The sequence below is a fragment of the Filicampus tigris genome, chromosome 2 (genome assembly GCF_054856515.1).
Source record: "Filicampus tigris isolate MCC_2025a chromosome 2, RoL_Ftig_1.0, whole genome shotgun sequence".
Taxonomy (NCBI): domain Eukaryota; kingdom Metazoa; phylum Chordata; class Actinopteri; order Syngnathiformes; family Syngnathidae; genus Filicampus; species Filicampus tigris.
The window spans coordinates 32,140,690-32,154,743 of NC_141218.1; the positions used below are offsets into that span (position 1 = coordinate 32,140,690).

Genomic DNA, 14,054 nt, shown 5'->3' on the forward strand with positions numbered 1-14,054 from the left:
ACACTTAAACAGTTGTAAACAATTCAGTCCATACATGATACTCCCAGCCGGTTAGTGGATGTGAATAGGAAATTAGCCAGCTAATGTATCTTTAAATGAATTATGAAACCTCTGCCTCTCACCCACGGCGTCATGCACGGAAACATGGGAAGAACATAGAAACTCAACACAGAGGTGTACCAACAAATAGTCAAATAAATATATGCTAATCACTAGTTCCACCGCGCTGCATATACTCTATGCTGCAATTTATAAGGTCTTTGACAGTAACTTTATGTTAAGAAAGTCGAGTTATGCAATAATTGCAACTTTGTTTTCCTAACCTATTAGCTATTTTACATTCGAGGTTTTCCTCTGCAATGTATTATTTGCCAGAATACAGTAATTAAAATGAAACACTGAATACGATTAGATTCAGATTGCTGGATTGTGGGCAGTCAAGTGATTAAATAAAAGGGATGGATTGTGACTTTGTGGATAATGTGTGTTACACTTTTAAAGCACTGCAAACCATTAATTTAGCATTACTGTAACTCTCTAAGCATAATCTTAAACCATACTGCTAGCTACATAATGTATAATATTATGTTCTGCCAACTCTTCAAATCAACTTCTTACAAAAAGTATGTCCAAGTTCATTACAGTCTCACGCTAGTCTCTCCATCAAGCTACTGGAAAAAAAATGAAATAGTTCATGTTAGGTGCCCTCCACATAGTTTCAATGTGACCTTGCACATTTCTACTCTAAGCACATCATAACAGCACACTGAAATGTCAGCAAAATAAAAAGATATCTCTTCCCTGCTGAGTGATGAAAAGTGTAAATCAGTCTCCTTACTTAGAAGAAAGAAAAGAAGGGAATGTCTTATTCATGGTGGACCAATCGGCAGTCTGAATGACGATTAAGATACGATGATACGTTTTGGCGATGGTGACATTACAAATTGCAACATAGCTATTGTTTGTGTACTGCGCTCAAACAATCTTCCACTGCCTTTATAGACACTTGTCTGCTTATCAAGGGTAGAGTTTTTTTGAGTACATACAGCACATAACTATTAAAAACCTTGTCTGGAAATTTTTAAGTAGTTGGTATGAGTTTGCACGCAATATATAAAGCTTTTAAACAAATTATATAAAATGATGGATCAATCTAGGAGGGTTCCAGGGTCAAGTTCACAGTCTGGTTTGGACATTTTTGATTTTGATCCCAGGCCGGCTTCCCTCCACCACTCAAGTGATTTTTCTTTTCATGGCCAACTCCTCATTAAAAGTGTGTTGTTAATAATTTAATAATCCAGTATATATAAGTATATGTGGAGATTTGGAGGTAGAAAAATGAAGTACTATAGGCAGGAGACAATAATGCAACTCTCCCAAACAAAGCCTTCTCTTCCACCACCATTATATTCAACAGAACATAATACAATAATAACTTCTATACAATAATCTTTGTAGCTTCCAATCTAACAAAGTAGTGAAAGTACTGACAGATATACAGTCAATTCCACCAAGAATCATTCCGGCATAGTGTATATCATGTGACCATAATGTTACTAAAGTAGGGGTGTTGTGGCTGTTATATCAGGATCAGATAACAGTCATAATTAACAAGACACATTTTTAACTAACCTAAGAAAAAAAATCTCTGGCGGTCATCCGGGTTTCATAGAAGCGTAGTTTTATCTGTAACCTTTGATCTACTTCTAGTCCATTGTTCCTGATCGCCATAGAAGGTTTTCTTGGTTGTGGAAACGCTAATATTAAACCCACAAGCTAGCAAAATGAGTAAAAAAACACTGACATATGTGGTAAGTTTCTTTGCAATGGGAAAAAGGCCCAGTCGGGATTCAACAACTATGCCCAAGAAGAAAAAGAAAGGTGCATTTAACAGACAACAGCAGGAGACCTACTTGAAATATGGATTCATCGTGAAAGGTGATCCCCATGTACTGCCCGCTCTGCACAATATGCGGCGAGCAGCTTCTCCAATTAGTCAATGAAGCCGTCAAAACTGATTCATCAACAAATGTATGTGCCTTGACAGTCTAATAGGCTACTTGGTGTCTAACCCCGCATTGCTAAGGCTAAAAAGTCATTCAATATTGGTGAAGAATTGATCCTTCCCATGACAGCATTGTTGTTATGGTAATGCTAATATGTCATGTTATGCCAATAAAGGTACATAAAAACAGTGGATTTGTGTTAATTGTTAAAAGTATTGCATTCTTGTCTTGTTGTCAATCAGACATCATGGAGCATTGGTATTAGAAGCATCTGGGAAAGACACTAGGTTTAATAACTCATTGCTAATGACCACTCATGTATGCGCCAGCCTTGCACGGTACCATGATCAGAGAAGCCTACAGCTGTTTCCACTGATATCATGTGGGCGAACCCAAATGCAGATACGTACTGCATGGATGCAAGAGGCCGTCCATCAGACGTCGGCTCGGAAAATGCATTTGTGTCCAACCAACACACCAACACGCATGTAGTTCTGCAATATACTCCTTGAAGGGAGTGACCAAAAAGGAAGCGGTCAAAGTTTGTCTCCTAAATAATGCATTGGAACCCGTGGACTGTGCAACGGGTATATCCAAACATGCAAGAGCCAATCGTAAAAATGTGGCAACATTGTAATGGACATCCGACCGCCCCCGACAAACCTGTTGTTAGACTGTTGTACAAATGGCATGGCATATGAAAGACAAAACATCGTCTGTTTGAGGTGCTGATGGAGGTTAGAAATCATCAGCATTTGTGGTGCAAAATATTTGCTGGGACACTTTGTTTCCTGCACTATTAACTATTCACATTTCTTTCAACAGTTCCATAACTTTCAAAGTCTTGACCTTTGTAAACATTCATAAATGAAATAAAATATTGGACTGAACAGGGATATATACTTGTTCAACTCTTTGCCCTAACTGAAGTGTGGCTGCATGTCTTTTTTGCTACTTATTGTACAAGTATGTGAGAGGTCACAGCTGGAGGCAAAACTGCTGTTCTGTATGGAGACACTGCTTGTTGTGGGCCCAGCCTTTGGCTTTATTCTAATGAACTCCTGCTACATCTTGTGCTCTGTTGTCAAGCATTTAGACACATACTAGCACAGAAACAGCATGCTGCAGTGTGAAGCAGCATTTTCACGTAATTACCCACACAACTGCAACATCTTTTGCCGGCAATGGATTTCTGCCTTGCTTGTTATGACAAAGTAGAGCACAAAAGAAATGGCGTGTGTCATGGCGTTATGTAAAAAAACAATATATTTTCTTCTTTTGACTCCTAAAATGAGATTTGTTTACAATGGAAAAAAAAATTAGCAACAAAACAACACGGTTGCATCAAGGTGAAATGTAAACGATCAATTGTCAGCAATTGAATATACTGTGTTGTTCACTAATCTCATCCGTTATAATCATTCCAGCTTTTCTTATTGTTCTCTATTATTTATTTGCCCAATAATTTATATAATAACACCAATGTCAAAAACTGTGAACATGTTAAACTTCTCAGTATGTGTACGAGTCAGTGATTTCTTGTAACATTGTTATGTGAGACTGGATATTTTATTTGTGTGTGTTTTGTGTTTGAAGGGGTGGGGTTTGAAAGACCTAAGCGGAACATGACTTTCATATTGAACATTTTCATTAGAAACGTATGCTTATTCACAAGGTTAATAGCAAGTGTATTTGGTTTATTTGCTTGACTTACATAACATGCAGGCAGTGTAGGTTCGCATACCAGTCAGTGATGTGTGATTGACTGCTAACCACTTAGTAAAATTTAATTCATACATTTTTTAATATATAATACAGCCATATGTACTGTATATAAAATATTTTTTACTTTTACAAAATGTCTACCGCACAATTCTGAGTGTGCAGTTGTCTGCCTTGCACCCAATGTCAGCTGGGATAGGTTCCAGCTCCCTGCGACCCTGAAAAGGACACGGGATTTATAGAAAATGGATGCAAGTTGTACACTTTCGGTGTAATTTGTACACATGGAAACACCTTTTCAAACAGGTATGCCATTCATCGCTGATTTCCGTTCACGTGACAGCAGCCATTATTAAATAATGTGTAAGATTATATACAGATATGTAAGGGCAAATTACAACTTTTGTAGGATTCAGTACACCACGGGGTTGACAGGTATGGAACGCATATACAGTAAAGCGTGCCGACATTCACCAGAGCAACATCACAGCCAGCCTTTCAGCCACAACAACTACACTGAATGGAAATTACATGTTTAGAAACAATTATGTCTTCGTACTGTTTATTTCTTCACAATCTGTTTCCAAACGTGGCAGTATGGTGAAATGAGATTATAGTTGCCGTCATTTCGAGGAAAAAAAAAAGTGTTTCTGTCATGTTAACATGGGATGTGTGAATAAATGTCTCTTGTGTTGGGATGTGTTTAGTAAGGGTCACCACTGGTTCAGAGTGCAGAAATATGCTCTTTTTAACAAAATTATTAATTGTTGTTCCTTGTGTTGTGCTTTTACATATTATTTTAAAGTTACCGTGATGTGTGAAGATGCAGTTTAAGTTTGAGTATTGTGATTATATTTCTGAGAACAGGGGCTAAAGCATTTACATATTACAGGCGAATTCATGGCAGATGATTTTGCAGTTTTTGTCCATAACACTGCATTTTTGTATGCTTTTCTCCTATGTGTGTATTTTCAGCTTGTATTTTGTGGAATATTAATGCAATATTTTTTATTTGTTTATAATATTGTATATTTTAATATGACACGTTTGCAGGGATGTAACAATTCACTGAAGCCCCAATTCGATTTTCAGCTCCCGATGTTCGATTCGTTTTTTTTTTTTAAATTGCTATCTTTTTTTTAAATTTGTGCGCTAGGTGCTGCAGCCATTGGAAAACACAATATATTTGGCGCAAGGGTGTCAAGTAGGGCTGCCACAAACTATTATTTTGCTAGTCGACTTATCACCACCAGTAGTGCTGAGGGCATTAACACTATGAAACTGCCTATAATTACAAAAAATATATATATTTTTTTAATGTAGAGTGAAATAAAATGAGTAAAATTAGGCAAAATCAATGTGCTAAATAAAACTAATCTAAACACTTTAATTGGTTTTTATTTAACCGTAATCCAAAACGTTTTGTTTTGCTTCTATAATATGCATAATTTAATCTACACATTGAAAGTATAGCAATCTTTAGCAATCTAAATTAGTACATTCTAACAATTTAATGCTATGTCTTTTATTGTTAGGTGCGTTGCCATTATTGGTCTGTGGAAAACAGGTCATGCTGTGTTAACTTGGAGTGCTTAGATTTCCGATTCCCAAACGCAACACTTGGTGAGTAGTCACAGCAACCGTGAGGCAGCATATTGCTGCTCGATGTTCGCTGATTAATGCCTTTATAATCCGTAGAAGATGCTACCATATGTTAGCGTAGCACAACAGGATATGCACGATAGCATGTGTGTGCTAACTAAAGCTAGCTTTCAGAAACGACTGTCCCAATGTGAGGAATGAAATTAGGCATCGATTGCTAACATTAGCGCTAACTCGAGAGCCATGACGCCATTACTTACAATGCTTCTCTTTACATCACGGATGACACGGATTACCACTACAACGCATGTGCAATAGGGGTGGGAACCTCTGGGTACCTCACGATACGATACGATATGCGATACGAGGCTCACGATAACGATTAACTCACGATATGCCGATACAGCAATTATCGATATATCGGTCAGGAAATCAACCCACGATAATATATGATACAACTATTCAAGAGAAAAACTGATTTTTCAATAAATTTTCATTTTTGTACCATCACCGAAACAATGAAATTCAAGTGTGAATTTTTGTAAACAAATACGTCATCTAAACAGAGACACTATTATTGCAACATTTCTGTAAACAAATTAGCATCTTGATCACTATTGTAGTGCAACATTTCAGTTACATACCCATTTCTGTTCTGTTTATAAACAGTGACAGTTTCTGTGTAACATTGCTGGAAAGTGCAAATATACTGCAAGGCCTCTACCTGCACATTTAAAGGGAAAACAAAAGTTTAAAAAAAACAATAAATAAAATGACGTCAATAAGAACTATTAAATCCAACAAAGTCAATATTAATATTCTCCAGAAATTGTGTGCTTAAAAAAGTGGATTTTTAAACAAATGCATATTTTGGAACTTGAACATTGAAGTTATAATAAACATTTTCATAGAAACTTCTACAAAACTGAGCACTCACTGGCACTGATAAATGTCCATGTTACACAGGTATGCCCATGTTTTTCTTCAGAAAGAGCAGCTGGTCAGCATGTTCAGGAGTGAGCACACTTCTCTGAACACTGATAATGTCACCTGCAGTTGAAAAAACTCTTTCAGCTGCTACACTGGTTCCGGGAATACGCAAATGCATTTGTGCCAGCTTGGACTGAAGAGGGTAGACATGCTGTTGACTTTTCCACCACAGCAGTGGATCCTCCATTAGTGGAAGAGACTGAACATCTTGGTATTGCTTTATCTCCCTTTCGGCAATTGCTACAGGAGACTCTGTATGTGTAGATGTATTGTTCTTGAAAGTCTGTCCCAGCAGGTCCACAAGAGCAGACTTTCTCCTTTTCGGGCTCTGTGGGTCAAGGGATGATGATATGTACAGAGGATCTTTTTCCTCCACTGGCTGGTACCTCTTTGAGAGATCTTGATGAATGGCACTCTTGATTTCTCGAGCCACTCGTGTCACTTAGCAGTTGAGCTTGAAGTGGGGCGGTGATAGAAATGGTGGGGCTCTTTTTCCTCACACATGATGTTTGTCGCCACAAGCATTGGCTTGAGTGCGTCCACCATCTCTTCTGCATTTGAGATGTCAGTCTCTGTCAGTGAGCAATCAGTCACATTCTTTCTCACCTTAAAAAAACAGCAAAACAAAACACAGGAAAACAAACTTATGTATTATCTTTTGACTTGCCATTGTGTTTTTTAGTGGAAGATTGAGTGATAGAACCATGAAGTGAAAAAAAATGAGTTGAATGTGTAGTTTATACTATAGTTAACCTGTGTTGCTTTTTAAAAAAATATATACATGAACATGTACACTGCTTTAGACCGGAAATATTGCTACTTTTGTTACAAGTTATAACCAATAATTAAATTGATATTAATCGCTCAAGAAAAAAAACAACTAATTTACTACATGCACAATGTAACTAATGAGCCTTTAAATAGCTGAATAAATAAACGTTCTTACCTCAGGTGATAAAAGAGCAGCAGTTATGGCTGGTTGGCAGATTTTGGTTCTTTTTCAGTTTTTTTGCACCTATTGTGCTCCTGTGAAAGACGTTCGAGACCCTTCTAATCTTGGCGAGGAGCCTGGCGACTGCGGCCACCTTCAGAGCATGTTGCGATGCAAGATTTAGTACGTGGGCAAAACATCGTACATGGTGGTAGCTAGTTAGGTCCATGGCTACAGTCATATTAAAAGAATTGTCGGTCACAACGACGGGCTTTTTCATGTCAATTGTCCACTGCTCTGCGAAGTACTTCTGCAATGTGCGCGCCGGTGTGGGTTTCATGCATTTCTCGGGTTTGAAGCAGATAGGATTTGAGTTCCCAATCGCTGATGAAATGCGCGGTGATGGTAATAAAAGACAGTGTGGCCCGTGATGTCCATCCATCGCAGGGAAGAGCCACTCGTTCTGACGACTCGAGTGCATTTATTACTTGAGCCCTCGTCTCCTCGTACAAAGTTAGTTTTCTCGAGTAATAGTTTTCTCAGTGAAATGTTTTCGACTGGGTATTTCGTAGCGTGGCTCTAGAGTGCGCATCATGTAGCGAAACACATCATTCTCAACTACGCTATACGGGCGGAGATCCTTGCAAATATACACAGAGATGCTGCGCGTGATGGACTTTTCTCTGGGAGAATTGGAAGTTTTGCTTGCAGTAGAGAACCCACGCTGGTGTGGCCAAGAGGCAAACTAACAGGGGCGGCTGGTTGACTTGCTACTAGCTCTGGGTGATGCCGCTGCAAATGGCTGTGCATATTTGTCGTGTTTCCAGTGTATTTTACTTTTGTAAGACAATTTTTGCATATGGAAAAATCCTTCGCCATCTTAGTTCCAACCGTAGTACTGTAGTACTCTCTCCCATTGTTTGTCTTCTTCACCTGGCGACTTTTGCCCGTTTCCCCGCCGCTCCTGTGAAGCGTGCCCCTAGCAAGTAATTGCTCTATAAGCAATGAACAATGAAGGAGCCTTTACAGCGGCCGTATATGAATTTCAAATATCGATACTTGGCGCGGCGGCACGGTGGTCGACTGGTTAGCACGTCCGCCTCACAGTTCAGAGGTCGTGGGTTCGATCCTGGCTCCGGCCTCCCTGTGTGGAGTTTGCATGTTCTCCCCGTGCCTGCGTGGGTTTTCTCCGGGTACTCCGGTTTCCTCCCACATTCCAAAAACATGCAGGGTAAGTTGATTGGATACTCTAAATTGCCCCTAGGTGTGATTGTGAGTGCGGATGTTTGTCCCTGTGTGCCCTGCGATTGGCTGGCAACCAGTTCAGGGTGTCCCCCGCCTACTGCCCAAAGACAGCTGGGATAGGCTCCAGCATGCCCCGCGACCCTTGTGAGGATAAGCGGTACAGATAATGGATGGATGGATGGATACTTGGCGCAGTGGTATCGATAACCGATCGGAAGACAAAATATCGTGATGTATCACCGTATCAAGATATTGTCACACTCCTAATGTGCAATGCAGAGAAGCATGCCGGCCGTGGGATACGATGCTTTTTTGAGAGCAAAACGCAACGGCAAATCATTAGATATATGAATAAACGACGCGTCCACTATTAAAATTAACTGTATTTTGATCATTGAAATTGTGTTAGTAATCTAATCTTGGTAGTTCTAGTGTCGAGCAATATGCCCAATGTGCATATGCAGTTTGTTTACAGTAGAGACATGAGCGAGCGGCCATGGTTGACATGGTGTTGCGAATTGATTCTTTTATTTTTTTACATCGATGCATATTTTAAGCATTTATATTGATATAAAATTGATTTTCGATAAATCGTTACATCCCTAAACGTTTGTATTTTGATAATTCTAATAATAATGCATTTTATTTAAAGGAACCTTTCTTGACACCCAAGGACACTGTAGAATATATTGCATTATGTTCAATAAAACAGCAATAAAAAGTGGACTGAAATAAATAAATTAAAAAAAAAAGTGGCAGAGCACGATGACATTGGATTAAGTAAGCAGTTTTAAATAGGTGTGGTTTGAGTTGTGTTTTGAATTGGGTGAAAGAGTCTATAAACCCCCCCAAAAAACCTCGTTTTGCCTGAGATATTTCCTTTCCTAGCCTATCCGAGCAAGATGACCCGGAAGATATGACCGTTGGAATTCTACAAATGCTTCGGAAAGGTGCCTGAATGCAACCTTTAAAGCGGAAGTCAACCCAAACATATTTTTTTCAAGAATATGTTCTATGCAAGCTCACTAGTTGAAACGGGGCATTCTGATAAATATTGCGTTTGTGGAATAAGTGTTAATCCACTCGTTTTTAGCCATCTCTGGAGGTGGCCATTTTGTCTTCTGTTGACTGAAAATGACATCACAACTGCTCACAACGACCAATCATGGCTCAGATTTAGATAATAGGTCAGCCGTGATTGGTCGTTGTGAGCAGTTGTGATGTCATTTTCAGTCGACAGAAGACAAAATGGCCGCCCCCGTAGATGGCTAAAAACGAGTGCATTTTGCTGCTTAACTTATACTCCACAAACTCAAAATCAATCAGAATGCCATGTTTTCAACTAGTGGGCCTGCTGAGAACATATTCTTGAAAAAAATATGTTTGGGTCCGCATTATTCATAACTAGCCTGTATTCCTGAGGCATGTTGCACAAACAACGACGGCTTATTAGTGTGACACCAGGATACACCCAAACGTGAATAAAGTCACAAGTGTACATATCACAGCGAAGAATGAGTGGGAAAATGCACTTTTCGGTAGATTGCAGTTTTGTTATTCAACTTTATTCTGAATACGGTGGCCAATGTATGAGAATGGGTGTTGTCATGACGACGTCTTTTTTTTCTCTCGCTGGGCGACACTTCGTCACACGTCATATATCAAATACATTTATTTCCCATTCTGATTGCTGTAGTTAAAACCTTTTTTCTCATTCTGATTGCTCTCGTAGTTGGGAGTGGTACACCAGTTCTCACTGCAGCTGAAAATGTCACATCATTACGGAATAACTGAAGAGACATTTAAATGACATAAATATTCCCAAAAATCCATGTAAGTCTATCCATAATTTTTGTTCTTCATTGTTAAATATTGCCGTAGAATATGATTATGTTTTGCAGAAGCTGTATTTAGCCATTTAAAAGAGATGTTGTTCACAAACGCTGTCTATCCACAATTGTTCTGTGAAGCAAGGGAAGGACAGCGGTGATGTGTTCACGGGAGCTTGTGTGTGTGAGGAGGCGAATGGCAGAGTTTTGGGATGTATTGCAGTTTAGTGGGGTTTTTCAGGGTGTGTTCTAGAGAATGCTATGGATGTAATGAAGGCATGAACGAAAGTTTCAGCAGCCGAGAAGGTGAGAGATGGGCGGAGTCAAGCTACGTTATTGAGGAGGAAGAACGCAGTCGGGGTTACTTGTTGGATGTGCGTTTCAAACGAAAGAGTGGGCCAAGAAGAATGTCAAGATTACATATGAGTGGGGATGGAGTGGGGGCGATGTTATCAAAATTGACGGAGAAGCCTTGAGTGGATTTTATGATATCTTTGAGACCGATCAGGGATATGTCTCTTTTGCCACTGTTGAACTTGAGAATGTTATGTTGCATCCAGCCTTTGATGTCAGTTAGGCAATTGACGAGATTGGAGTGGATATTGGAGTTTATGAATGTGGTGGAGATGGGGAGCTGATTGTCGTTAGCGTAACAGTGAAAACGAAGGCCATGATGACAGATGATGTTGCCAAGAGGGAGGATGTAGAGCAGGGGTGGCCAACCACTCAAAGGCAAAGAGACATGATTTTGACCGTGCAAAGAGCCACAGCATAGATATGCAAACATGTACTACTCGCTCGTGTCCCCGCACTCCTCATTTGCATGTTTTGACAAACTCCGGTTCACTGTATATAGCTTTTTAGCCCGTGAAATCAACTAAGCAAGTTGATGGGAGTGGTTCATACATTTTGGAAACAACGATGTGTACTTTTCTGCCTGACCTTGTGAACAACCTGTTTTTGAGGAGTTCGTTCCTGGTGTTAGAATGGAGGGCTCTCAAGTGCCGCTGAAGATTTGAAGCCTTGAAAGGTTCTTATGATGCCCAGGCAGAATGGTTTGCCATTACGTATTTGGTAGGCCAACACTACTCAACTTTATTTTCCCACCAAGTCATTTGTGTCAAAGTGCTTGCACGTGGTATGCAGGCACATGGTACCTTGATTGACGAATGTTATCCGTTCCATCACCGCACTCAAAGAACCCCTCACACACACACACACGCACTCCCCCCCCATACACACACCTCCACCCCAACTAATTTGACAGTATCATATTTCTTATATATAGCATTTCAAATGTTATACTGCCAAATGACTGTGATTCGTTTGCTTATCAAGTCAGAAATACAGGAACACTGAATAACGACCACACAGGTATTAAAAGCCAAGTAACAATAAATAAAACAATCACCTTGTTAGTTTCTTTTTCTGTGCATTCCGAGTTGCTTAAATTTGGAGAGCAACTTATCTCTAAGCGGAGGCCTCCACAACGGGTACCGCTCTCCACCAGACGACGGCAAGTCACAGTGACATATGTGAGCTGTCTCGCCCGAACATTGACTGCGAAGCTACACAAGGGACCCAGAGCCGTTAAATGCGATGAAAGTGTCCATAATCAATGTGTGCTTCAATTCACATTAGTTCTATTTTTTAAAATCCGAAGAATAATGTACCGTAACTGAGAGCGTAATAACTCGTGGAAGAAATGTCATGTGCGCCAGTCAGCAGTGTATTTTCCAGACGTATATTATCACGTGGGTTATGCAGCCAATCGGGGACTGGTATTACGAATACCGGCACCCGATTGGCCTCGTGACACAAACCCTGAAGTGGCGCTTATATGCTACACTTGCAAGCAAAATTAAATTTTAAGGAGAACGGCTGATTATTTTGCAGCGAAACAAGACCAGGACAATAGCAAGGAACTTTTAGCATTATTCCGTGCTCGCCACCCCTCACCACATACACAATGAATGGGGTTAACGGCGCAATGCGCCCAGCTAAGCTAATTTTTGGAAAGGGCTTCAGGAGGCGCATGAAACCGGCCAAAGAGCCCCATGCAGCTCGTGAGCCGCGGGTTGGCCAACAATGATGTAGAGCAGTCTTTTTCAAACTCCGCGGCTCAGAGATATTGAGATTGAGATATTCTCAGGTGTGCCGTGGGAAATAATCTAATTTGTGTGCCTGTGCGGTCCAGCGCCTGGCAGCGTAATCATGTCTTTACTACATTGTAGTACTCTTCCATACCAGTAGGTAGCAGCAGCAGCAGCAGGTAGCTAATTGTCTTTGTTTAGAGATAGCAAATTAGTGACGAATGTTTATCCAAACCGGCCCATGTTTAACACTAAGTATCAATATGAAACATGATAAAATACGTTTTTCTTTGTGTTTATTTAATTCCTGTTCAAACCGCTATAATATAACGTCATTCTTCAATGTTAAAAAATGCTTATGTAAACAATATAACACTTATATTGTTAAAATAAGATTTTTTTTCACAATTTCAGCTGCTGGTGTGCCGCGGGATTTTTTTAAATGAAACAAATGTGCCTTGACTCAACAAAATGTTTGAAAAACACTGATGTAGAGGATTAAGAGGAGAGGACCAAGCATCCAACCTTGGGGAAAACCCTGAGTCAGAGGAGCTTTGGAGGAGGAGCAGAGGTTGACGTAGATGAGCTGTTGTCGGTTTGTTCGTAGGACTGAAACCAGGACAGAGCGGAGCCGGTGATTTTGAAGTTAGTCTTGAGGCGGGACAGGAGAACGGAGTGGCTGATGATGTCAAACGCTGTGGCAAGGTCGAGGAGGATGAGAATGCTGAGATGGCCAGAGAGGAGAGAAGGACTTCGTTTGTGACTTTGAATAGAACTGAGAATTTTAGATAGGAAGGGGAGGTTGGATATGGGCCGGAATCTTGCAAGGTTATTGGGGTCAAGACCAGCTTTTTTGAGGATTGGGGTGATAGCTGCCAGCTTGAAAGACTGTGGGACAGAACCAGAGGTCAGTCAGGAATTGGGGATTTTTGTGATCAAAAGCAAGATTATGTGGAGGCAAGTTTTGATGAGAGGAGAGGGAATGGGATCCAGGGAGCAAGTGGGAGTTTTAAGGAAATCAGTTTACACGCAAACCTCTAGTAAAGTCATCTAGTTTGGGCTCAGAGTGTGTTTTAGAATATTATGGAGTGCTACTTTTCTCCTTTAAAAAAACACATTACAAAAGTGTTTGTTTTTCTCAATTTTTTTGTCTAATGTAAATAGCTTTTGGAAGGGGCCAGAAACAGATTAATGACATGTCCATTTATTCCAGTGGGGAAAAATGATTTGAGATACACATTTTGAGTGATGAGCGTGATCAAGGAACAAATTAAATTTGTATCTCAGGACATACTGTACTTTGGGAAGTTCATTGTTGAATCTTAGTTTGTGTTGAAGTTCCCAAGAATAATAAGAAGCAAGTTGGTCAGTTTTTTGTGCTCAAATCCGGCTTTCTGGTCAGCTCAAGTTTGCAGTGTGTCATTCAGGTTAGCCTGAGGTGGAATGTAAACACCAACAAGGATGCAGGGAGCGAATATCCATATACCAAACCTTTTTTTGGGGTAGAAGGAAATCCCACCACATCTGGTTTTCCCTGATGGCTCCATGCCGCAGTCTGCTTGGTGAATTTGGAAGATGGGCTGCTGTAGTGCGTCGTCAGTTATGTGTTCATTGAGCCACGATTCAGTAAAGCAAA

The 14,054-nt window shown here is 40.1% G+C and overlaps 1 pseudogene; it reads right to left on the reverse strand.

The window, feature by feature from the left end:
• Nucleotides 1–6,288: 6,288 nt before the first annotated feature.
• Nucleotides 6,289–7,458, reverse strand: LOC147152061 (uncharacterized; annotated as a pseudogene).
• Nucleotides 7,459–14,054: the final 6,596 nt, after the last annotated feature.